A 25,668-nucleotide genomic window follows, 5' to 3' on the forward strand; every position below is an offset into this window, starting at 1 on the left:
CCTAGAAATACCCCAAAAATTCAAAATCGGTGTTAGAAACCCTTTTCGGCCAATTTCGAGATTCCGACACGGCAGTGCTGCCATGCTCCGGTGATGGCACTTTGCCTCAGGTTGGCCATTTTTGGCCAGTTTCGGCTGATTTCGACCAGTTTTGTGCTCATTCATGCAAGAAAATACGTTAAAGGACTTTGGTTAGCCAAAAAAAGTCAAAAAATAGAAACTTACCGATAGCGAAATTTTTCGGTGCGGTAGCTCTGCCAGCTCGCCTTAGCGGTTAGGCGTTTTTCTTTGATCAACTTATGGGAAACAAGATGGTGAATATAATGATGGAAAAATTAAACCAAACGAGAATCGAGAATGGCCTCATCAGAGGCAATTTTTGATATTTTCCGCGGCGGCACCGCCAAACTTTACCTGCTGTTTTTGGCTCATCTGCTAGTCTATTTGCTCCGATTTAGCCATGGTAGTGTTCAAAATTGAATTTCGAGCGAATGAAAAAATCTTTACCTCTTTTGACTGTTAGAGGTAGCTCCGGCACGGCGGCGAGTGGCGGTCGGCTCCGTTCCCGGCGACTGGTTCTTCTTCTCCGGTGGGGGGTCTGGTGGCTTGGGTTAGAGTTTGGTGTGGGGTGAGGTATTTATATCTGTCTCTTTTAATTTAGATCATCCATCAATTTGATCTGGACCGTCCGATTGCGTTTAAATAGGAAGTGAATCTAAACCATTCATCGCGATTTCATCTGTACCATACGATCGCGTTTAAAGAAGGAACAAATCCAGACCGTCCACACGCGCAGGAACAAATCCGGACTGTCCGATCGCAGGCACGCAGATTGCAAGCGTGACCTCCCGCGTGGCACCGCGTCAGAGTGCCTTACCACGCAGTGCACTCCAGTTCGTTGTGGCTGCTGACTGGGCGTCGTATGTGGCAAATTTTTTTTAAATTCTATTTTGAACCCTAGTTTCTAATTTTTCTTTTAAACATACTCACAGAACCCAAAATTTAACCCATTTTTCTCAAAATTATTTTCAATTCATCCTCCACCTATTTTTCTTCATTTTTACATTAAATAAAAATTTAATAATTATATTTATACATTAATTTTAAAAATATTAAAATTAATTCCGGATATTACATTTATAATGTAAAATTAACAAAACACCAACATAAATCATATTTTTATGATAAAATAAAATAATTGAATTATATCTAAGTTAATATAAATTATTCAATTAATGGATTAAATATGCTTGTTATTGTCATTATTCTAAGGAACGTGCTATTACAATCATTAATTATAAAAATTATTTTAAATATTTTCACATAATCAACTCAATTTTAGTCTAGAAAATTAATACATAATATTTTCACATAATAAGCATTAATTACATAAAATATAATTGGTGCTAAACAAAAGAATAAATTGTCAAAATTATATATTATTATAAGTATTTTTTTTAAATAGAAAAAAATATGTAATAAATTATTTAAACATTAAAAAAGATAAATGCGTGTCGTCCATTTACTGGTGATGATAAGTACGTATCATTAAAATAGGCACTGGATTTTGATGGTTGAATTTTTTTATAGATATAAACTACTGTATGACTAATGTAATAACCAACGGTGTAATCTTTAATTTAGAAAATATTAAAAGTTAAAAGTATAATCACTATTCTTTTATTATATAGTTTCTATTAATTTTTTTATCAAAAGAATTAGGTTAATATTTTTACCCATTACAGATACTGTAATTAAAAGAAAATAAACATAATAATTTCACTGATTTAATCACTATATTTTTATTAATACACTAATTAATTTAAATATATAATTATTTATTGTTAATTATGCTTATTAAATTATTAATTTACAAAAACAATTAGTTTATAAAAAATAATTATTTATTTAACTCATGAATTAAATATTAAAAAGAAACCATTGAATGAAGTAAGACTCTCAATAAGTTATTCATGCCTATAAATTTCTTAATTTGACTCCAACAATTATGGGGGAGCCCTGCTCAACCTACTAATTTTATTATTAATAATTATTATTTTTTAAGTAAATAAAATTTTTGTAACGACTCGTGAACTTGAAAGGAAATAAATATGAATTGAATGCGAAAATAAAATAAATAGTTAGGGTTTACACTCCTTACACAATAATTCAGATTACCCAAATAGAGTTACGGGAATGACCCTCTTAAATGAAATAATAAAAAATCAAAGAAATAAACAAAAAATAAACAACTGGACATCCTACTCGCAACATTCTTGTGGATCGAGCTCTGGATCTTGGTACTCTTGATCTGAAATGGTTAATGAAATAGTAAGGTACATTAGCCCAGTAAGAATATCTCACCACTTACCCACACAGAAATAAAAGTTAGTAAAAATCATGAAAACAACTAACGGAGCTCTTAATTTAAGTAAATTCGTTTATCATAAATAAAATCATTTACCGCATACTTACCGTAACGAGATTTTCGAAACCAACCTTTAGAGTCAGTAACATAAATAATATCATAATCTCATATGCAATCAGTTGGCAACAACAACTTTCTCTTTTATCAGCCTACTGGTATCCATAGGGGTCCATAGATCCCAATACGCGTGAATTTTTTTTTTAATATTTTCAATTAACCAGCCATCCCCATACCCCGTCCGGTATGAGTGCCAAAATATCATCCCTCAATGTAATACCCAAATTAATTTAATTGTAATTAAATTAATTTAATTGTAATTAAATTAATTTACAAAAATAATTTTTGAATTTTAATTTAATGAAAAAATGAAAAAAAAATAGAAGGGGGATGAAATTGAAAATAATTTTGGGAAAAAATGGTGAAATTTTTGGTTCTGTAGGTATTTTTGAAAGAAAAATCAGAAATTGGGTGTCAAAATATAATTTATGAAAGTTGTGCCACGTAGGATGCCCAATCAGCAACCCTGACAAACCAGGACATGTCGCGTGGCAACGGACATTGATGCGGTGCCACGCGGGCGATTCGCGTGCCCGCGATCGGACAACCCAGATCCGCTCTCGCGCCCATGGACGATCAGAATTAAATGCGATCAACGGTTCAGATACACTTTTTATTTAATCGCGATCGAATGGTCAAGATCAAATGAGATGGACGGCTCAGATTAAAAGGAAACGGGTATAAATAACCCTCTTCACACCAAACCCTAACCCTAGTCGCTGGATACCCTCGCCAGAGAAGAAGACCCAGTCGCTGGGACGGAGAGACGCCGCCACTCACCACCGCGCCGGAGACACTTCCAACTGCCAAAAGAGGTAAAAATTTTCTCTTTTGCTCAGAATTTAATTTTAAACATCCCTATGACCAAATCAGATCCAAAAGACCGACAGATTAGCCGAAAACCGCAGGCAAAGCCTAGCAGCACCACCGTAGAAAATTTCAAAAATGCCTCCGATGAGGCCCTTCCCAATTCCCATTCTACGAAATTTTTTCACCATTCTAATTACAGTTTCCTTCTCTACAGGTTGACTGAAGCAAAACACCCAACCGTAAAAGTGAGCTGACGGAGCCGCAGCACCGGAGAGCCCCGCCACTGGTGAGTTTCAGTTTTTTTATTTTTTTTGGCCAACTGAGGCCCCTTAACATGTTTTTTTGTAGGGATTGATGCAAAACTGGCCAAAAATAGCCAACTCGAGGTGGATCTCCGCCGCCCACAGTGGTGCAGTCACTGGAGCACGACGGAGCCGCAATGCTGGAATTTCGAAATTGGCCAAAAAGGGGTCCTGACACTGTTTTTGGGTTTTTTGATAGATTTGTAGATACTTGTAGTTCATTTTAATCTCTAAGAAAAAAAAATTCAGAGAATCTGAGGACCGTCGGTAAGCGCAGTTAACAAATTTCGCTTTTCAGAAATCAAATTGAGTGAGAATCCTTCACCCTATTCTCTGTTATGGAACTGAAGTCAAATTAACAATAATACTGTATTTTGTAAAATTTAGAAAATATCCATAATTAAATACGAGCTATTAATGGAGCTAGAATCATAAATTATTTACTATTATTTCTGTTGATTGTTTTTACGGTATGAATGCGTTATAATATCTTATTGATCAATTTTATGACTTTGAATGCATGCATTGTTTATTTTATGGGTTTGCAGTTGAATTGGAAAAAATAGAGATTAAAGAAATACGAAAAATTGTGTGATTAAGTGAAAGGATAAAACGGTAGCCTTACTGGATATCCTGGGAGATGGTGGACGGATCGGGTGCATAAGGAACCCTACCGTGAACATTGTCTCATATCGGACGGGGTATCGAGATTTGATAATTTGGTGCTCATACCGAATGGGGTATGGAGACGACTCATTTCACCCTCATACCGGACGAGGTATTGAGGTTTAGTGGTTTGGAGTTCATACCGTATGGGGTATGGGGACAACTCCTTAATTTGAAATGTTAAAGAAAAAGGTTCACGCATTTTGGGGACATCCCTATGAACCCTCATGGATACTAGTAGGCTAATAAAGGATAGAATTGTTGTTTAAATCGATTACATATGAAATCATTATCTGAGTTATGTTATTGTCTCTATAAGTTGTTTGTAAATATCACTACAGTAAGTAGATGGTAAAAGATTTTATATATGATAACTGAATTTGTTTAATTAAAAGTTCCATTGGTTGTTTTGATTTTTCTACTAACCTTCATTTCTGTATTAGTGAGTAGCATGATATTCTTACTGAGCTAGTGTAGCTCATTCCTTATTTAACTATTTCATATCAAAAGCACTAGGATCCAAAACCTGATCCACAAGAGGGTTGCGAGTAGGATACCAGTTTTATTTATTTTCTATTTATTTCCTTATTTTCTTCGTATTTCCTTCAAAGAGTAATTCTCATATCACTATTTGGAACTTTAAGTTTTTGTGTAAGGAATGTAAACCTTAACTATTTATTTCGCTTCCGCACTAAATTCATAATTTATTTTCTTTAGAATTTTTGAGGTCGTTATAGTTGGTATCAATGTCAGGTTTCTCAAACCCATTCCTTATACAAAATCCTTAGGAAACATAAAAAAACAACGAATTATCACTCAATCCTCATAAAATGTAGGTATAAATAGATGAGGAGAGGAAGGCCCTCACTAAACTGAGTAGCCCGGGAGGGTTCACTACAAGAGGATGTTGACCAGTTATTTGAGATGCTGAATAGACTCATCGTTGCCCAACAAACCCGGAAGGAAAGGAGAGAGCTACCTGACCCTCTCCCACTGCCATAGGTTGAGCCACCTCTGAAGCGAGAGGATTCCGAGACACCCCGGTACAACCATGCTCCTCTACAGTACCACCCGACACCACTTCAATATGATATGGTGCCCCAGCCACAGTATCACCTTACACGATCATATTATGGCCCGTTGCCCCAACTGCATCATCCGGCACCACCACAGTACAATTCGGTACCTTCACCGTATCATCCAGTACCACCGCAGGGCCACCCAGTCCATCCTCAGCGCAGTCCAGTCCCTCTTCTACGGGACCCAGCTCCTCCCATGATGGACCCAAGCTACATCGAGAGGTATAAAAGACTAAACTCATCTACTTTTGCAGGGGATCCTCCTTTGAAGAGGCTAAAGTACTGGTTAGCTGAGATAGAGAAGGCTTTCATGATGCTTGGGGTGACTCCCGAACAGAAAGTCATCCTTGCTACCTACATGCTGATGGGAGAAGCAGGCCGCTGGTGGTAACTCAAGCAGGTCACCCTGTTTTTTCCAGTCACTTAGGAACAGTTCCTGACGGCCTTTCATGCAGAGTACCTTCTAGAGCATCTTCGACATCTAAAGGAGATTGAGTTTGCACACTTGGTCCAGGTAGATATGACTGTATCAGAATATGATCACAAGTTCTTAGAATTGGGCTGGTATTCTTCGGAGAGCATGACGGATGAAAACAGGAAAGTTAGAAGGTTCGAGTGGGGTCTCCGTCCTAAGATCAGACATCAGTTGTTTGTGCTTGAGCTCAACACTTATTTTGCTGTCCTGGCTAAGGCGCAATTGGTGGAGAAGAACCTTCGCACCTTCCCTCCAGCAGTAGGGAACCTCAGGCCATCGGCTCCACACCGCAGACCAACACCTATTGCACCTATTCAACAGAACAAAAGACTTAGACCGATCACTCAAGCTCCTCCTTAGGTTCCAGTAGCAAGGCGCGGTAAGACTTGTCAGCACTGTGGTAAGGATCATGGAGACCAACCCTACTATCGCCTCAACAACACCTGCCGCATATGTGGTAGTGCCCAACATTATGCAAGGGAGTGCTCGAGGAATCAAAACTAGGCCAGACCTCCTATCCAAGGCAAGGCTTACAACCTCACTCAACAAGATGCAAAAGCAGACCCGGACATGGTACAGAGTATGTACACTATCTGTAATCATCATGCTCATGTTTTGATTGATACTGATACACTGCATTCATTTGTTTCACATATTTTTGCATCAAAATTAAATGTATTACCTAAAAAACTTGATTCTGTGTTATTTGTGTCTACTTGTGGAAGTAAAACACTACTGGGGGAAGTTGTATACAGAGCCCGTGTCATAAATATAGTAGCTAGAAAATTGAGTGTGGACCTAATAGAGATTGACACAAGGGACTTTGATGTAATCTTAGGAATGAACTGGCTAGCGACATGTCACACCACCATAGATTGTTTTAGCAAGAAGGTTGTATTCAACCCTCCTAATGAGGAGTCATTTACAAATTAATAAAATTCTTTAACATTTGTTTCCCTCATGGCAGATTCTCTTATCATAAAGTACTTTAACCCAACTATTTTCTCTAACAAGGAAAACCCAAGGAAGAAATTTGTATTCAAAAAATTTCAGTAGTCCGAGACTTTTTAAATGTATTTCCGGATGAACTACCTGCACTGCCAGTAGACAGGAAAGTCAAATTCACCATAGACCTTCAGCCAGATACCCAACCTATTTCGATTGCTCCTTACCACGTGAGTCATGTTGAGATGGAGCAACTGAGAAAATAGATCACTGAATCACAGAACAATGGATTCATCCGACATAGTGTGTCCCCTTGGGGTGTCAGAGTCACATTTGTAAGAAAGGGAGATAGGACGTTGAGGTTATGTATTGACTATAGAGGCCTGAACAAGGTCACGATCAAGAACAAGTACCCCCCCCTAGGATTGATGATCTTTTTGATCAATTGCAGAGTGCCCAAGTCTTCTTCAAGATAGATCTGCATTTAAATTACCATCAAGTAAAGATCAGGGCAGAAGATACCCCCAAAACAACATTTCAAACTATATACGAACACTATGAGTTCCTGGTCATGCCATTTGAACTAATTAATGCTCCAGCCATCTTCATGGACTTGATGAACAGGGTTTTTAGACAATTCCTAGATCATTTCGTCATTGTGTTCATCGATGATATCTTGATTTATTCAAAAAGCAGAGAGGAACACGCTCACTATCTGACTCAGGTTTTGCAAGTTCTTAGAGAGAAGAAGTTGTATGTAAAGTTGAGTAAGTGTAAGTTCTGGCTTGAGCAGACTACCTTCCTAGGGCACATCATATCAAAAGATGGAGTGTCGGTGAACCCCAAAAAAGTTGAAGCAATGGTCGGCTGGGAAAAATTGACCTCGGTTAAGAAGATTCGTAACTTTCTAGGGATGGCAGGTTATTATCGCAGATTTGTGGAAGGATTTTCTAGCCTAGTTTCTCCTCTAACTCGGCTCATAAAGAAGAACGTCAAGTTTGAGTGGAATAAGGAATGTGAAAGAAGTTTTTTAGAACTAAAGAGACAGTTGACTACCGCACCTATGTTAGCCTTGCCGAGCGGATAGGATGGATATATAATTTATAATAATGCCTTCTACCTACGGTTGGGTTGTGTTTTGATGCAGCATGGGAAGATCATAGCCTATGAGTCTATGCAGTTGAAGAGTTATGAGAAAAACTAATCCACCCATGACTTAGAACTGGCCGCAATTATCCACGCCATGAAGACTTGGTGCTATTACTTGTATGGGGAGACCTTTCATATCTATACCGATCATAAGAGCTTGAAACACATATTCACTCAAAATAATCTCAACATGTGTCAGAGAATGTGGATAGAATCCTCAAGGACTATGATTGCGACATCTTATATCATACAGGTAAGGGCAACGTGGTAGCCGACGCACTTAGTAGGAAAAATGCAGGTACATTAGCTCATTTGATGGTTTCAAAATGCAGGCAGATAAGGACTGCACAACAGGTACGACTTCAGGACATGAAGAGAGTCACATGTTTGGGCCATCTGACTATTCAACCTGAGTTAATCCAGAGAATAAATGAAGCTTAGTCCGTCGATTCCACCCTAGCAGCCCTCAAGAAAGATGCAGAATAGGGAGTTAATTCAGAATTTCGAGTCTCTGCCGATGGGTTGCTCAAATTTCAGGACAGGTTGTGTGTTCCAGGTGACAATGAGTTGAAAATGGATATCATGACTTAAACCTATAGCTCAAAGTTTGTCATGCATCTCAGAAGCACTAAGATGTATCAAAGTATACGACCTCTATTTTTGTGGAACAGGATGAAAAGAAGATGTTGCTAACTTTATTTCTAAGTGTTTGGTATGTCAGCAGGTCAAGGCAGAGCATCAACACTCAGGTGGGCTACTTCAACCATTACCAATTTCGGAGTAGAAGTAGGAACATATCACCATGGATTTCGTAACAGGATTGCCTAAGGCACGCTCAAGACATGATGTCATATAGGTAATTGTTGACCGGCTTACCAAGTCTTCCCACTTCTTGGCTATCAGGATGACTTATCCATTAGACAAGTTAGCAAGAATGTACATCCGGGAGATAGTCATATTATATAGAATACTAGTGATAGTAGTATCCGACAGATACCCCAGGTTCACTTCTCGATTCTCTTCTAGTTTTCAGCAAGTCAAGGAAATGAAACTACCCATTAGTACTGCATTTTACCCTCAAACCAATAGACAGTCAGAAAGAACGATCAGCACACTTGAGAATATGCTTCGAGCTTGTGTCCTTAACTTCGGGGGCCATTGGAATGACTATCTATCCCTGATAGATTTTGTCTATAATAACAGCTACCAAACAAGTATTGACATGCCTCTGTATGAGGCGTTGTACGGCTGCCCATGCAGGTCGCCAATATGTTGGGAAGAATTGGGTGATAGGAAACTGTTCGGCCCAGATCTCGTAGAAGAGACTACAGACAAAATAGTTAAGATCAAGAAGAACATTCAAACGGCTCAGAGCAGACAGAAGAGTTATGCGGACACCCAAAAGAGAGATTTAGAATTTGAGAAAGGCGATCGGGTGTTCCTTAAAGTCACATCTTTCAAAGAAATTCGTAGGTTCGGCAAGAGGGGGAAGTTGAATCTCTAGTTTATTGGGCCATTTATAATCTTAGACAGAATTGGTACCGCCGCCTACTTACTGGCACTACCTCCAGAACTTTCTAGGGTCCATAATGTGTTTCATCTGTCCATGCTACGCAAGTATAACCCGGACCCCTCTCACTTCTTGGCCTACGAGTCTCTTTCACTCTAAGAGGATCTTTCCTACGAGGAAGTACCGGTCGATATTATGGACTGAAAGTCCAGATTACTCTGCAACCAGGAAATTCTCTTTGTCAATGTCCTATTGTAGAATCACACACCGAAAGAAGCCACGTGAGAACTAGAATCAGACTTCAGAGCCCAACACCCTCCAACTATTTAATTGAGTGAAAGAGAGATAAATTTGAGGGACCAAATTTTTTTTAAGAATGGGGGGAGAGTTGTAATACCCAAATTAATTTAATTACAATTTAAATTAATTTATAAATATAATTTTTGAATTTTTTGAATTTTAATTTAATGAAAAAATGAAGGAAAATAGGAGGGGGATGAAATTGAAAATAATTTTAGGAAAAATGGGTAAAAATTTGGATTCTATGGGTATTTTTGAAAACAAAAACAAAAACTTGAAGTCAAAACGTAATATAGAAAAGTTGTGCTACGTAGGATACCCAATCAGCAGCCCCGACAAACCAAAATGCGCCGCGTGGCAAAGGACGCTAATGCGGTGCCACACGGGCGATCTACGTGCCTACGATCGGATGGTTCAGATCCGCTCCTGTGCGCATGGACGGCTCATATTGGTGCACTACCCAAACGCGATCAAATGGTCATAATTAAATGAGATCAACAGTCCAGATCTACTTCTTATTTAATCGTGATCGGATGGCCCAGATTAAATACGATGAACAGCCCATATTAAAAGGGGACAGGTGTAAATAACCCTCTTCACACCAAACCCTAACCCTAGCCACTGGATACCTCACCGGAGAAAAAGACCCAGCCGTTGGGAAGGAGAGCCGCCACCACCCGTCGTCGCGCCAGAACCACTTCCGACTACCAAAAGAGGTAAAAATTTTCTCCTATGCTTGGAATTCAATTTTAAACACCCCCATGGCCAAATTGGAGCCAAAAAACCAACAGATTAGCCGAAAACCGCAGGTAAAGCCCGGCGCTGCCGCCGCGAGAAATTTTAAAAACTGCCTCCGATGAGGCCCTTCCCGATTCCCGTTCTGCAAAATTTTTCCACCATTGTAATCACCTTTTTCTTCTTTACATGTTGACCGAAGCAAATACCCAACCGCAAAAGTGAGTTGGCAGAGTCGCCGCATCAGAGAGCCCAGCCGCTGGTGAGTTTCAATTTTTTTTTTTGCCAACCGAGCCCCCTTAACGTACTTTCTCATAGGGATTGATGCAAAACCAATTGAAAATAGCCAACCTGAGCCCGACCGCCGCCGGAGCACAGAATTCTAAAATTAGCCAAAAAGGGGTCCTCACACTGTTTTTGGGTTTTTTGGGATATCTGTAGCTACTTGTAGTGTGTTTTAATCCCTGAAGAAAAATTCAGAGAATTCAGGAATCGGCGGTAGGCGCAGTCAATAAGTTTCACTTTTTGGGCATCGAATTGAATGAGAATCCCTCACCATATTCTCTGTTATGGAACTGAAGTTAAATTAATAATAATACAGTGTTTTGTACAATTTAGGAAATATCCATAATTAAATATGAGTTACTAATGGAGCTAGAACCGAAAATTATTTACTGTTGCTTCTGTTGATTGTTTTTAAAGTATGAATGCATGAGAGTATCTGATTGATCGATTTTGTAGTTTTGAATGTATGCATTGTTTGTTTTATGGGTTTACAGTTGAATTGGGAAAAATAGAGATTAAAGAAAAACGAAAAATTGTGTGATTAAGTGAAAGGATAAAACGGCAGCCTTACTGGATATCTTGGGAGATGGTGGATGGACCAGGTACATAAGAAACCCTACCGTGAACGTTGCCTCATACCGGATGGGGTATCGAGATTTGATAATTTGGCACTTATACCGGACGGAGTATGGAGACGACTCGTTTTACACTCATACCGGACGGGGTATTGAGGTTTAGTAGTTTGGTGCTCATACCAGACAGAGTATGGGGACGACCCGTTAATTTGAAATATTAAAGGAAATGGTTCACGTGTTGTATGTCCATCCCTATGAACCCCCATGGATACTAGTAAGTTGATAAAGGATAGAATTATTGTTTAAATCGTTTACATATAAAATCATGATCTAAGTTATGTCATTGTCTCTATAAGTTGTTTATAAATCTCACTACAGTAAGTAGATGGTAAAAGATTTTGTTTATGATAACTGAATTTGTTTAATTAAGAGCTCTATTAATTGTTTTAATTTTTCTACCAACCTTCATTTCTATGTCAGTGAGTAGCGTGATATTCTTACTGGGCTAGTGTAGCTCATTCTTTATTTAACCATTTCATATCAAGAGAACTAGGATCCAGAGTCCGATCCATAAGAGGGTTACGAGTAGAGGATACCAGTTTTATTTATTTTACATTTATTTCCTTATTTTCTTCGTATTTCCTTCAAATGGTAATTTTCGTAGTACTATTTGAGACTTTAAGTTTTTGTGTAAAGAATGTAAACCTTAATTATTTATTTTACCTCCGCACTAAATTCATAATTTATTTCTTTTAGAATTTATGAGGTCGTTACACTTAATGCCTTATCCGGCATGAGGGTGAAACAGGCCGTCTTCATACCCCGTCTGGTATGAGTGCCAAAATACTAATCTTTGATACCCCGTCCGGTATGAGGCAACGTTCACGGTAGGGTTTCCTATGTACCCGGTTTGTCCACCATCTCCTAGGATATCCAGTAAGGCTACTGTTCATCCATTTACTTAATCAAATAATTTTTCGTTTACCTTTAATATCTAATTTTTCACTTTAACCGTAATTACATGAAACAAGCAATACATGCATCAAGGAAACACAATCGCATTATCATATAAATTTCAGTGTATTATCATGCATTCGAAAACTATAAAATCAACCAATCAGCTAAACAGGGAAAACAGTAATAAATAATCAGTTCCGGCTCCATTAGTGACCTGTAATTAATTGTAGATATTTTTTAAACTATTCAAAATACTGTATTATTATTAATTAAACTTCAATTCCATAATAAGGAATAAGGTGAGGGATTCTTACACAAATTAATGTCCGAGATGCTAAACTTTCAGTCGTACCTACAGATGGGTCCCCAAGATTCCTTGAATTTTTATTTAGGGATTAAAACATATTTCAAGTACCTAGAAATATTCTAAAAAACCCAAAATCAATCTTAGAAACTCTTTTTGGCCAATTTTGGAATTTTGACACGGCAGCTCCACCGTGATTTGGCGACGGCATTGCCGCCTACAACGGTGGTTTACCTAGAGTTGGCCGTTTTCGGCCATTTTCGGTCGATTTCGGCCAATTTTGTACCCATCCCTGCGAGAAAACACGTTAAAAGATCTCGAATGGCTGAAAAAAGTCAAAAAATCAAAGCTTACCGGCAGTAGAGTTTTCCAGTGCAGCGGCTCTGCTGGCTCACCTTCGCGGTTGGGTGTTTTACTTTAGTCAACCTGTAGAGAAAAGAATGGTGATTACAGTGGTAGAAAAATTACACGAAATGGAAATCAGGAAGGGCCTCATCAGAAGTAATTTTTGCTTTTTTTCGCGGTGGTGCTGCCGGGCTTTGGCCCGCAGTTTTCGGCTCATCCGCTGGTTCTTTTGCCCCGATTTGGCTATGGGGGTGTTAAAAATTAAATTTCAAGCGAATGAGAAAAAATTTACCTTTTTTGGCAGTCGAAAGTGGCTCCGGCACTACGGCAAACGACGATCGACTCCCTTCCCGGCGACTGGCTCTTCTTCTCTGGCGGTGGGGTCTGACGGCTAGGGTTAGGGTTTGGTGTGAAGAGAGTTATTTATATTCATCTTCTTTTAATCTGTACCGTTCATCACGTTTGATCTTGACCGTCCGATTGCGTTTAAATAGGAAGTGAATATGGATCATTCATCACGATTTAATCTGGACCGTCCGATCGCGTTTAAATAGGAAGTGGATGTGGATCGTCGATCGTGTTTAAATAGAAAGTGAATCAGGATCATTCATCGTGATTTGATCTGGACTGTCTGATCGCGTTTTAAAAAGTGAACAAATCCGGACTGTCCATGCGCACGGGAACAAATTCGGACCGTACGATCGTGAACACGCGAATCGTCAACGTGGCTTCCCGCGTGGCACCGCGTCAACTTGCCTTGCCAAACGGCGGGCTCCGATTTGTCGGAGCTGTTGACTGGGTGTCCTATGTATCACAATTTTCTTAAATTATATTTTGACCATCAATTTCTGATTTTTCTTTCAAAAACACCCACATAATTCAAAATTTCATCTATTTTTTTCAAAATTATTTTCAATTTCATCATGCTCTTATTTTTTTTCATTTTTATATTAATAAAAATTTTAAAAATTAAAAAAATTAAAAATTTATATTTATACAATTAATTTTAATTATATTAAAATAAATTAAGGGTATTACAATTTTATTTTTATTTTTTTTATTTAATACAGACTTAACGTTAATATCAAATTTAAAATAAAAAAATAGATTGAATAAAATATAAATTTGATAATGAAAATAAATACTATTAAATATTTAAATAATAAAAATAAATAAAAAACAATTATTTAATCTAAATATTAATTAATAATTAAAAAATAAAATTTAAAATATTATTAATCACAAATATAAAATTTTCTATCAATAATGGTTTGGAGAAGCTAATGCTTGCAAACTATTATTACGCACTTGCAACGGTAAAACTAAAAAAAAAATTCACTCTCTTTACAAAAAGGCAAAAAGAATTAAATATTTATATTTTCGAAAATTTTAAATGAAAAAGGGCAGGACAGGAAAAGAAAATGATGTGAACGAAGCATAGGATTCCAGATATTTGTCAGAAAGAAACTCCCCCCTTCATCTTCAACCTTCTGCTCGCCAACTTCTGTCTTTCCATGGCTTCTTGATAACTTCTAAACTTGACCGCATATAGACAAAACCCAACCACTTTTCACTTTCTCCAACTCCACCTCTTTCCCCCCAAAACTACACAAACCCAAAACAACTCATGGCCGAACCACAACACCCTCCGCCACCTGCGGAGGCTCCGGCAGCGCCGTCGCCGCCCTCTTCCGCTGCCGAAAATGCTTCCCCTGCACCGGACAAGGAAGACCCACCAGCACAGCCAACATTAACTGAACAGACTCCGCCTCCTCCTCTTGATCCTCTTCCTTCTGATGAACCTCCGGAAATTCCAGAAAAGGAAGAGCAACAGCCGCCGGAAACGGAACCTGAGAAGACCTTGACGTTGGAGAAAGAACCGGAGCAGGTGACCGCGGAGTCTAGATCGCTTGCGGCGATGATGGAGAAAGAGGAGCTTCCGCCGCCGCAGCAGGAAGTAAGTGAGAAAACAGTGGCGGTTAACGCCGACGAGGAGGTTTCCGGCGACGTGAAAGATAAAAGTAGGGCTCCTCAGAGCTTGGTTTCCTTCAAGGAGGAGAGCAATAACGTGGCTGATCTCTCTGAGTTCGAGAAGAAAGCTTTATTAGAATTCAAGCAGCTTGTTCAGGAAGCTCTAAACACTCGTTAATTCAGCTCTCCGCCACCTCCAAAAGAATCTACCATGGCAACTGAACCAAAAACCGAAGCAGTATTCTCCGCTGAGTCCGATGCTAGCACCACCATAAACCCACCTCAAGAACCAGCAGTTCCTGAAAACCCACAAGAGAAATCTTAAGAAGAAGTGAAGCTGGAGACTCACTCGCCGGAGGAATTCTCCACTTGGGGAATTCCTCTTCTGAAAGACGACCGGAGCGATGTCATTCTGCTGAAATTCCTCAGAGCCAGGGATTTCAAACCCAAGGACGCTTTTATCATGATCAAGAACACAATTCAATGGAGAAAAGACTTCGGCATCGAGGAGCTTGTCGACGAAGATCTCGGCGATGACCTGGACAAAGTTGTGTTTATGCACGGACATGACAAGGACGGGCATCCAGTTTGTTACAACGTTTATGGAGAGTTTCAGAACAAGGAGTTGTATCAGAAGACATTTTCAGATGAAGAGAAGAGGATGAAGTTTTTGAGATGGCGGATTCAATTCTTGGAAAGGAGTATAAGGAAACTTGATTTTAGTCCTGGTGGTGTTTGTACTATTTTTCAGGTTAATGATCTGAAGAATTCCCCTGGACCTGGAAAAAGAGAGCTTAGATTGGCAACTAAACAGGCTCTGCACATTCTTCAGGACAATTACCCTGAGTTTGTGGCCAAACAGGTAATAATTAGAATGATAATCAAATTAATTGCTGATTAAATTTGAATTAACTAGGATTTAATCTTTTGAAATCAAGAAAACTCATAAAATTTATTTATCGCATCAATAAATTGGATGAACATACAGGTCACCAAGAGTGTCATCTAATAAATGGATCACAACTCTTACAATGTATAAAAATTTGATCATGAAATTCAATGGTTTGTCCGTGGATGCATAATTACCATATAGTTAATTCATTTCATTTATTATATTTTAGATTAATTCAAGATGTGACTTGTACCAACTATTATTTAACTGAATAGTTGGTATATTTCTTCCTATATGAGAGATTGTACTTCCCTGTATGTTTTTAATTAAATGTTATTTATATTGTTTTAAATTTGATGTATATATATATATTAGTTAATTAACCAACACAGGTATTTATTCAAAAATAGAAACTCATAATTGTCAACGTAAAAACTTAACTCGCATAAATATGACATAATTGAAGGTTTTCCCAAAGATGATTCATGTTCTTATCGAAGCACGATTATGTGACTTTAATATCTTTTTTTTTTATATTTAGACGTTACTTTTGTCTTGAGTTAATGAGTTAAAAGTAAATTACTTAAAATATTTTCTCCTATTACAACTCTTAGAATAGTTGGTCGATTTCAACTTGAAAATAAAAATAAATGCATAAATAAAAAAATTATATTATTGTTATACTCTTTGAAAGTACTGCAACACTGCAATGAAAAGGAACATGATGAAAACCCAAATGCTAAGGCACCAGATATCTAACATAAATAAAATAAAACAAACGGCAAGCATCGTGTTTACAACTCTTTTTAATTTCATCCTTCCAAGACTTAATCAAGAAATGTACTTAGTAGAATCTTTTTTTTCCCATTTCCTTGAATATATATATTAGGATTATCCTTGAACACGTTAGGTATCGCGTTTGAGTCGTTCAATACATGAGGCATCATGTTTAATTTGTTCTGAATTATAATCGTCTCAGCTTCTTTAGTAACTTTCTTCTTCAATTCCTTAAGAGATGTCTTTAAATGCTCAAGTTGTGAGAAACTCATTTCCTTTTTCGGACCCATCCACCAACACTTACTCTCACTTTTTTTTTTGTATTTCCTTAAGCTCTGCATTGCGATTTTTCTCGATTTTCAATTGATTGATAACCTATTTTTAATCCAACAAAAATAAGATCAAATAAGTATATTAAGTTTTAAAATCTACATATGGTCTACTCAAACCTGTGTGAGGATCATATTGAGCTCATGTATCCTTGAGTTGCGATGAGTCTCAATGAGCGTCATGGCTCCTGAAGTATCTCGTGGAGGATTACCACAAATGAAATCTTCAATCACTTTTTCAACACAAGGATGACCAAAAGAAAAAGCCTTCTTACTAGGGGAAAAAACAATCATCGCAGTATCAACGTCACAAAGAGTGGACAATTCACTAGCTTTCTTAAAAAGACCAGCTCTTCGTTTTGAGAAAGTTACTTGGAGGTTGGTTTCGTTACTCATCTTCACCATCTCAATCTTTTGATGGCCCTTGCCCTTCCTATCCATTGCTAAAAGTGAAAGAAAAAGACGATGTGAAGAAAAGATAAAAAAGTTGGTTTATAATTTACTAGGAACTGATAGAAAATGTGTAGTGTTTATAAGAGTCGTCGGACTGACATTATTATTTTGTGCTATGCAACATCAAACTTTATTTAAATGGATTTTCTATATAAATTTTTTAATCTTTAATTACTTACTCATTTGGATTCATCATATTGGAAAATATCATTTTTACTATCCAACATATAACTTGATTTATAAATTTATTAGCTTTAATTACTTACTCATTTGGAGTCAATAGGTTAGACATTATCATTTTGCACTATCGAATACATAACTCGATTTAGATTAATTTTCTATATACTTTAATTATTTATTCATTTGGAGCAGATTGCATATTATCATTTTGCACCATCCAATATATAAACTGATTTATAAATTTCTTAACTTTAATTACTTATTTATTGGGAATTATCAGGCTGGACATTATCATTTTGCACTTTTCAATATTTAACTTGTTTATATAAATTTCATACCTTTAATTACATCCTCATTTGGAGTTACCAAGCTAGGCATTATCATTTTTCACTATCAAACATATAATCTGATTTAGATGAATTTTCTATATAAATTTCTGCCTTCAATTACTTACTCATTTGGAGTCATCAGATTAGACATTATTATTTTGCACTATCTATAACTTGATCTAAATTGATTTTTTGCATAAATTTCTTAGCTTTAATTACTTGCTCATTTGGAGTCACCAGATTGAGCATTATCATTATACACCATCCAGCATATAGCTTGAGTTAGGTAGATTTTCTGTATAAAATTTTTAACTTTAATTACGTACTCATTTGGAATCATCAGGCTGTGCATTATCATTTTGCACTATTCAACCTATAGTTTAAGTTAGGTAGATTTTCTATAAAAATTTCGTGGATTTAATTACTTACTTATTTGGTGTTACCAGGTTGACTTTATCATTTTGCACTATCCAACATATTGCTTGAGTTAGGTGAATTTTTTATATAGATTTCTTAACTTTAATTACTTACTCATTTGGAGTCACTAAGTTTGACATTATCATTTTTCACTATCCAATACACAATTTAATTTAGATTAATTCACTATATAAATTTATTAGTTTTAATAACTTACTTGTTTGGAATCATCAAGTTGGACATTATCATTTTTCACTATCCAACACAACTTGATTTAGATGAATTTTCTATATAATTTTTTTTCGGTTTTGATGACTTACTCGTTCCGAGTCACCAAGTTGGGCATTATTATTTTATATTGTTCAATATATAATTTGATTTAGACGAATTTTCTATGTAAATTTATCGGCTTTAAAAACTTACTTGTTTGGAATGCTTTACAATCACCTCATTGAAATATGTAGTAAAAAAATCTTGAAGATTGATATAATATTACCTATAAGTTATACGAATTTACCACTTCCAAATCATCCTTGCTTGTAGAACGAAATGAGATGAATCTTCTTAGAAATAGTTATTAGCAGCCACATTTTCTTGCTTATCAAATTTGACAAGATAATAAAAATAGTGTCAGCATCTGTGCAAGGATGAATAAAATTTGAATTACACATCCCAATACACAGTATTATATAATTACAAACCTATTTTCTAATATATATATATATATATATCAAATTTAGGAAGATAATGAAAATATTTTTCATGTTTCTCCATACATGAATAATAAATTAGTCAACAAAAAATTACAAGCTTGGTAATAAAATTATAGCGAATATTGCAAAACCACCATGAAGTTTAATAAGTTATATATAAAAGAAATTAAAATTTAAAGAAGAAAATCTCATAAGTACAGAATATCATACAATTACCACCCTACTAATTATTTTAAAAACCATTTTCATATTTACAACCTTATATTTAATAGGTTTTGATGAAGCTTCTCTATAGAACTATTCCGATTTGGCTCAATTCTTCAACATGGTGAGTTGTCTTTCATAGTACATTATCTTTCTTGACGCTTTCGATGATTGCTCATCTTCTCTAATCTTCTCTACATTGATTCAAAATTAGTTATACTCTATTTGAATCCATAGGGACTTAAATGTGTTTCCATGAGAGATATTTTAGTCAAAATTCTAGGATTATCTAACTAAATTTTTATGTTTGCTTTTTCATTAATCTCGTCATTCTTCCCAATAAATTTACAACAAAATGAAAGGATTTAGGTACTCATGTTTTTAATCGAATATTCTCAGTTGGAATTCATATTTTCTTGAAGGAATCTGTCTTCGAGGGTAGTTTTTTTTTTTTTGGAAAAAACTCAAACCCGAAAGAGATCGGGGTTCCTCACCAGTGTCTGTCATAAGTAATAGTTATGCTGATGAAAAAGCACAATATATTTTATAAAATTTTTGTAAATATAGAACATTGTTTTAATGTTTTTAATTAATTTTTTCAATATGAGATATTATATTAACAACACTCGGTTATTTATAATATACTGAAATATCATATTTTTGATATAAAATATAACACGTTGCATAGTAAATTTATTAAGTACGCATATATATTTTAAGATAACGTGCACTTGTATCCGTATTTGCATAATGCATTATATAGGTAGCAGTTAATAGTGTCACAACGGAAGATAAAAAGAAAAAGCGTAGTAGAATCTTTGAGAGAGATATATATATATATATAATCAAGCGCAAAGGGTTTGAAGGAAGAAAATTTATATTAAGAACTAGATGCAATATCATTGAACGATTACAAAATACTTGAACAAATAACATAAAATAAGATGCCTCTTATTTTCTAGAACAAACCCTTACTCATATCAGAAGCTAAAATTCTAAAACCAAATATTATCTAAAGACTAATCCTGAGGCATTTACTGTGTTGGAAAAATTAAAAATTTGTTTTACATAAATAAAAAAAGTTCACTTAGAAGAATCCTTGGCCAAATCAATGATACTTTGGAGGCATCATGTTTGGATTGTTGAATGGAACAATGTTAGAACTGAATCCAGCAGGCTTTGTATCAAAAGGAAGACCTGTTCCACAGGAAGAACTTCCCAGAAAAAATGATGGTTAGGATGATGATGATGAGGATGAGGATGAGGAAGATGAGGATGAGGATGATGACTATTTGGGGTACGAATCACAATCTTCTCAGCATGCTTAGCCACATTCTTCTTCATCTCATCGAGAGAGGCCTTCAATTGTTGAAGTGTGTTAAGCTCATATCTTCCTTGGGAGCCATCCATCAACATTGATTCTCATTTGTCTTTTTCATATGGTTAAGCTCCTCGCCTCGTTTCTTCCCGATTTCGAGTTGGTTCAGAACCTGTACATGTAGTAGAATTAATATATATTATTTATATTGAAAACGTTTTATTAGAAAGGAAAGAAATTAAAATAACCTGAGTGAGTTGCATGTTGAGCTTACGGACGCTAGCGTTCCGATGAGCCTCAATGAGTTTCATGGTTCCAGAAGTAGCTTGTGGTGGATTACCACTAACAAAACGTTCCAACACAGTCTTGACACAAGGATGACCAAAAGAAAAGACCTTTTGACCAGGTGAGAAGACGATAATAGCAATCTCAGCCCCACATAGAGTGCTCAATTCACTTGCCTTCTTGAAAAGTCCAGCTCGAGGTTTGGAGAAAGTGACTTGGAGATTGCTTTCATTATTCATCTTCACCATCTCAACCTTTTGTCGTCCCTTACTCTTTCTCGCCATAGTTACAAGTATTGAATATGTGCAGAGAGAAATTAAAAGAGAGATTAATGGAGAGAAATAATTGTATTGAAAGAGGGGGGAAATGAGTGATATTTATAGGAGATTTAAATCAAGGTTGTGATTAATAAATTTTAGGTAGACATCCTGTACATATTTTCCTATATTAATAACTTACATCTTTAGGGTTGCTTGAGAATCTTCTCTTTATTGAAATATACAGTAGGAAAAATTTAGACAATTAAAGTTAAATTTTAGCTGTACTTTATACAATTTGCAAAATCATCATTGTTTTAACATTTATAGATACAAAGCTAGATGGATATATATGAAAATTGAACCTTCTTGAAAATTTTACATTTTTTATATTATATATATGCATATATATTCTCGATATTAATTTGGGATTGAGAAGGTAAGAGAGCTACTTTTAATTTTATTTATTTGTTTCTTGTTACGAGACACAATGAATCAAATTGCAATGATAAAAATCCTTAGATTATTTATGTTAAAGTAATAAAAAATATAAAAATGTATTATATTATATATTAAAATTTAAAAACTATGATGAATTCTTTATAAAATTAATTGATCATTAGTACAATGGATAATTTTAATTTATTTATAAGCATTAAGGATGGATCTAAGTTGCAAATTATAACTATCAATTGGATCACATTTAAAATTCAAAGTTTTAAATAATTAAATTTAATTATGACAATCGATTAACCTTTATAACAAAAAAGTTTTAATTCGATTGCACGTGATATTCAATTAAACTTGAAATTCATATAATTCATGTTGAGTACTTTCAAAAGGTGACTTACAATTATTTTATTTGTATAACACTTCAACTTGAGCCTGCTTAAACAAAATCCAATTTTTTTGATCCATTTGATTGAAAATTTCTATTTAATATTGTTTGGTCCTAATATAAAATCTTCCTTGTTTACATACTTAACATTTAATGAAGATATTATCCCTACTTGGGATATATTCCCAAATATATAGATATGTTTACATACTTAGATAAGCACTCTCAATAAAATATTTTTCCTGAATAATACTTAATGTCATTATTGATTTATTTTAAGATTAATTATCCACATCAAACTAGTAGAATTTTCTTAGCTAGCATTTATGTGTTAATAGAATTTTCTTAGTTGGAGCTTATGCATGTGGCCCATATAGGCTTAGTATTAAATTATTTATAGGACATTAACCAATATAATTGATTTATTATGACTAAACACTATTCATTCATCATCATGATTTATTTATTGCATCAATAAATTGGATGAACATACATGACACCAAGAGTGTCATCTAATAGATATATCACAACTCTTACAATGTATAAAAATTTGATCATGAAATTTAGTACTTTGTCCATGGATGCATAATTACCATATAGTTAATTCATTTCATTTATTGTATTTCAGATTAACTCAAGATATGACTTATACCAACCATTATTTAACTGAATAATTAGTATATTTCTTCTTGTACAAGAGATTGTACTTCCTTGTACGTTTTTAATTAAATGTTATTTATATTATTTTAAAATTAATGTGTGTATATTAGTTAATTAACCAACACAGGTATTTATTCAAAAATAGACTCATAATTGTCAATGTAAAAACTAACTCGAATAAATATGACATAATTGAAGGTATTCCCAGAGATGATCATGTTCTTATCGAAGCATGATTATGTGACTTTAATATCTTGTTTTCTTATATTTAGACGTTACCTTCGTCTTGAGTTAATGAGTTAAAAATAAATTACTTAAAATATTTTCTCCTATTACAAATCTTAGAATAGCGGGTTGATTTCAACTTGAAAATAAAAATAAATGCATAGATAAAAAAATTATGTTATTATTGCACTCTTTGAAAGTACCACAACGCTACAATGAAAAGGAACATGACGAAAACCCAAATGCTAAGGCATCAGATATCTAACATAAATAAAATAAAACAAACTGTAAGCATTGTGTTTACAACTCTTTTTAATTTCATTTTGTACTATCCAACAAATAACTTTATTATATTACTTATTCATTTAGAGTCAACAGATTAGACATTATCATTTTGCACTATCGAATATATAACTTGATTTAGATTAATTTTCTATATAAATTTCTTAGCTTTAATTACTTATTCATTTGGAGCAGATTGCGTATTATCATTTTGCACCATCTAATATATAAACTAATTTATAAAATTTAATTACTTATTTATTGGAAATTATTAGGCTGGACATTATTATTATGCACTATTCTATATATAACTTGATTGAGAGAGATTTTCTATATAAATTTTTTTAGCTTTAATTACTTCCTCATTGGGAGTTACCAGGTTGGGGATCTTCATTTTTCACCATCAAACATATAATCTGATTTAGATGGATTTTCTATATAAATTTTTTACTTTAATTACTTACTCATTTAGAGTCATTAGGTTAGACATTATTATTTTGCACTATCTAATATATAACTTGATTTAAGTGGATTTTTTGCATAAATTTCTTAGCTTTAATTACTTGCTCATTTGGAGTCACAAGATTGAGCATTATCATTATACACCATCCAACATATAGCTTGAGTTAGGTGGATTTTTTGTAGAAAATTTTTAACTTTAATTACATACTCATTTGGAATCATCAAGCTGTGCATTATCATTTTACACTATTCAACCTATAGTTTGAGTTAGGCAGATTTTCTATAAAAATTTCTTAGATTAATTACTTACTTATTTGGTGTTACCAGATTGACTTTATTATTTTGCACTATCCAACATATTGCTTGAGTCAGGTAAATTTTTTTTATAAATTTTTTAACTTTAATTACTTACTCATTTGGAGTCACTAAGTTTGACATTATCATTTTGCACTATCCAATACATAATTTAATTTAGATGAATTTTCTATACAAATTTATTAGCTTTAATAACTTACTTGTTTGGAATCATCAAGTTGGAAATTATCACTTTTCACCATCCAATACAACTTGATTTAGATGAATTTTTTATATAATTTTTTTTTGGTTTTGATGACTTACTCGTTCTAAGTCACCAAGTTGGGTATTTTTATTTTATATTGTTCAATATATAATTTGATTTAGACGAATTTTCTTTGTAAATATATCGGCTTTAAAGACTTATTTGTTTGGAATGCTTTACATCACCTCATTGAAATATATAGTAAAAGAATCTTGAAAATTGATATAATATTACCTTTAAGTTATACGAATTTACCATTCCAAATCATCATTGCTTGTAGAACGAAATGAGATGAATATTCTTAGAAATAGTTATTAGCAGCCACATTTTCTTTCTTATCAAATTTGACAAGATAATGAAAATAGTGTCAACATCTATGCACGGATAAATAAAATTTGAATAACACATCCCAATACACAATATTATATAATTACCAACCTATTTCCTAATATATATATATATCAAATTTGGGATGATAATGAAAATATTTTTCATGTTTCTCCATACATGAATATTAAGTTAGTCAACAAAAAATTACAAACTTGGTAATAAAATTATAGCGAATATTGCGAAACCACCATGAAGTTTAACATGTTATTTATAAAAAAAATTAAACTTATAAGAAAATCCCAAAGTACTGAATATCATACAATTACCAACCTACTAATTATTTTAATAACAATTTTCCTCTTTTCAACCTTAGCCATAAAAGGTTTTGATGAAGCTTCCATATAAAACTATTCCAATTTGGCTCAATTCTTCACTATGGTGAGTTGTCTTTCATAGTATGTTATCTTTCTTGACGCTTTTGATGATTGCTCATCTTCTCTATTAATCTTCTCTATGTTGATTCAAAATGATATATACTCTATTTGAATCCATAGGGACTTAAAAGTGTTTCCACGAGAGATATTTTAGTCAGAATTTTAGGATTATCTAACTAAATTTTTACGTTTGCTTTTTCATTAATCTCGTCATTCTTCCCAATAAATTTGCAACAAAATGGAAGGATTTAGATAGTCATGTTTTTAATCGAATATTCTCAATTGGAATTAATATTTTCTTGAAGTAATCTGTCTTTGAGAGCGTTTTTTCTTTTGAAAAAAACTCAGACCCCAAAGAGATTGGGGTTCCTCCCAATTTCCATCATAAGTAGTAGTTATGCTAATGAAAAAGCACAATATGTTTTATAAAAATTTTATAAATATAGAACATGGTTGTAATTTTTCAATTAATTTTTTCAATTTGAGATATTATTTTAACAACACTCGATTATTTATAATTTATTGAAATATCATATTTTTAGTATAAACTATAACACGTTGCATAGTAAATTTATTAAGTACGCATAGATATTTTAATATAACGTGCACTTGAATCCGTATTTGCATAATGCATTTTTAATTTACTATTTATTTTTACTTTCATTGCCATGTCTTTCTTAAAATTTTTTGTTAAATAAGAATAAGTTAATTGTGTTTTACTTTCGAAGTTGATCTATATATATCCACTATATATCTTCTCCACAAGCTATATATTCTATTTTTCATTGGATTATTACAGCCATTACGCACTATACATCTGTTTTAACAGTA

General features: G+C 34.4%; 3 pseudogenes; 1 reads left to right on the forward strand and 2 right to left on the reverse strand.

Moving 5' to 3' along the window:
• Nucleotides 1-14,334: 14,334 nt before the first annotated feature.
• LOC148270413 (patellin-3 pseudogene) lies at nt 14,335-16,102 on the forward strand (annotated as a pseudogene).
• Nucleotides 16,103-17,005: 903 nt separating this feature from the next.
• On the reverse strand, nt 17,006-17,332 carry LOC148270414 (agamous-like MADS-box protein AGL62 pseudogene; annotated as a pseudogene).
• A 2,963-nt stretch (nt 17,333-20,295) lies between these two features.
• On the reverse strand, nt 20,296-21,074 carry LOC110825780 (agamous-like MADS-box protein AGL62 pseudogene; annotated as a pseudogene).
• Nucleotides 21,075-25,668: the final 4,594 nt, after the last annotated feature.

This window comes from Carica papaya, chromosome 1, assembly GCF_054855325.1.
Source record: "Carica papaya isolate Zhongbai chromosome 1, ASM5485532v1, whole genome shotgun sequence".
Lineage (NCBI taxonomy): Eukaryota > Viridiplantae > Streptophyta > Magnoliopsida > Brassicales > Caricaceae > Carica > Carica papaya.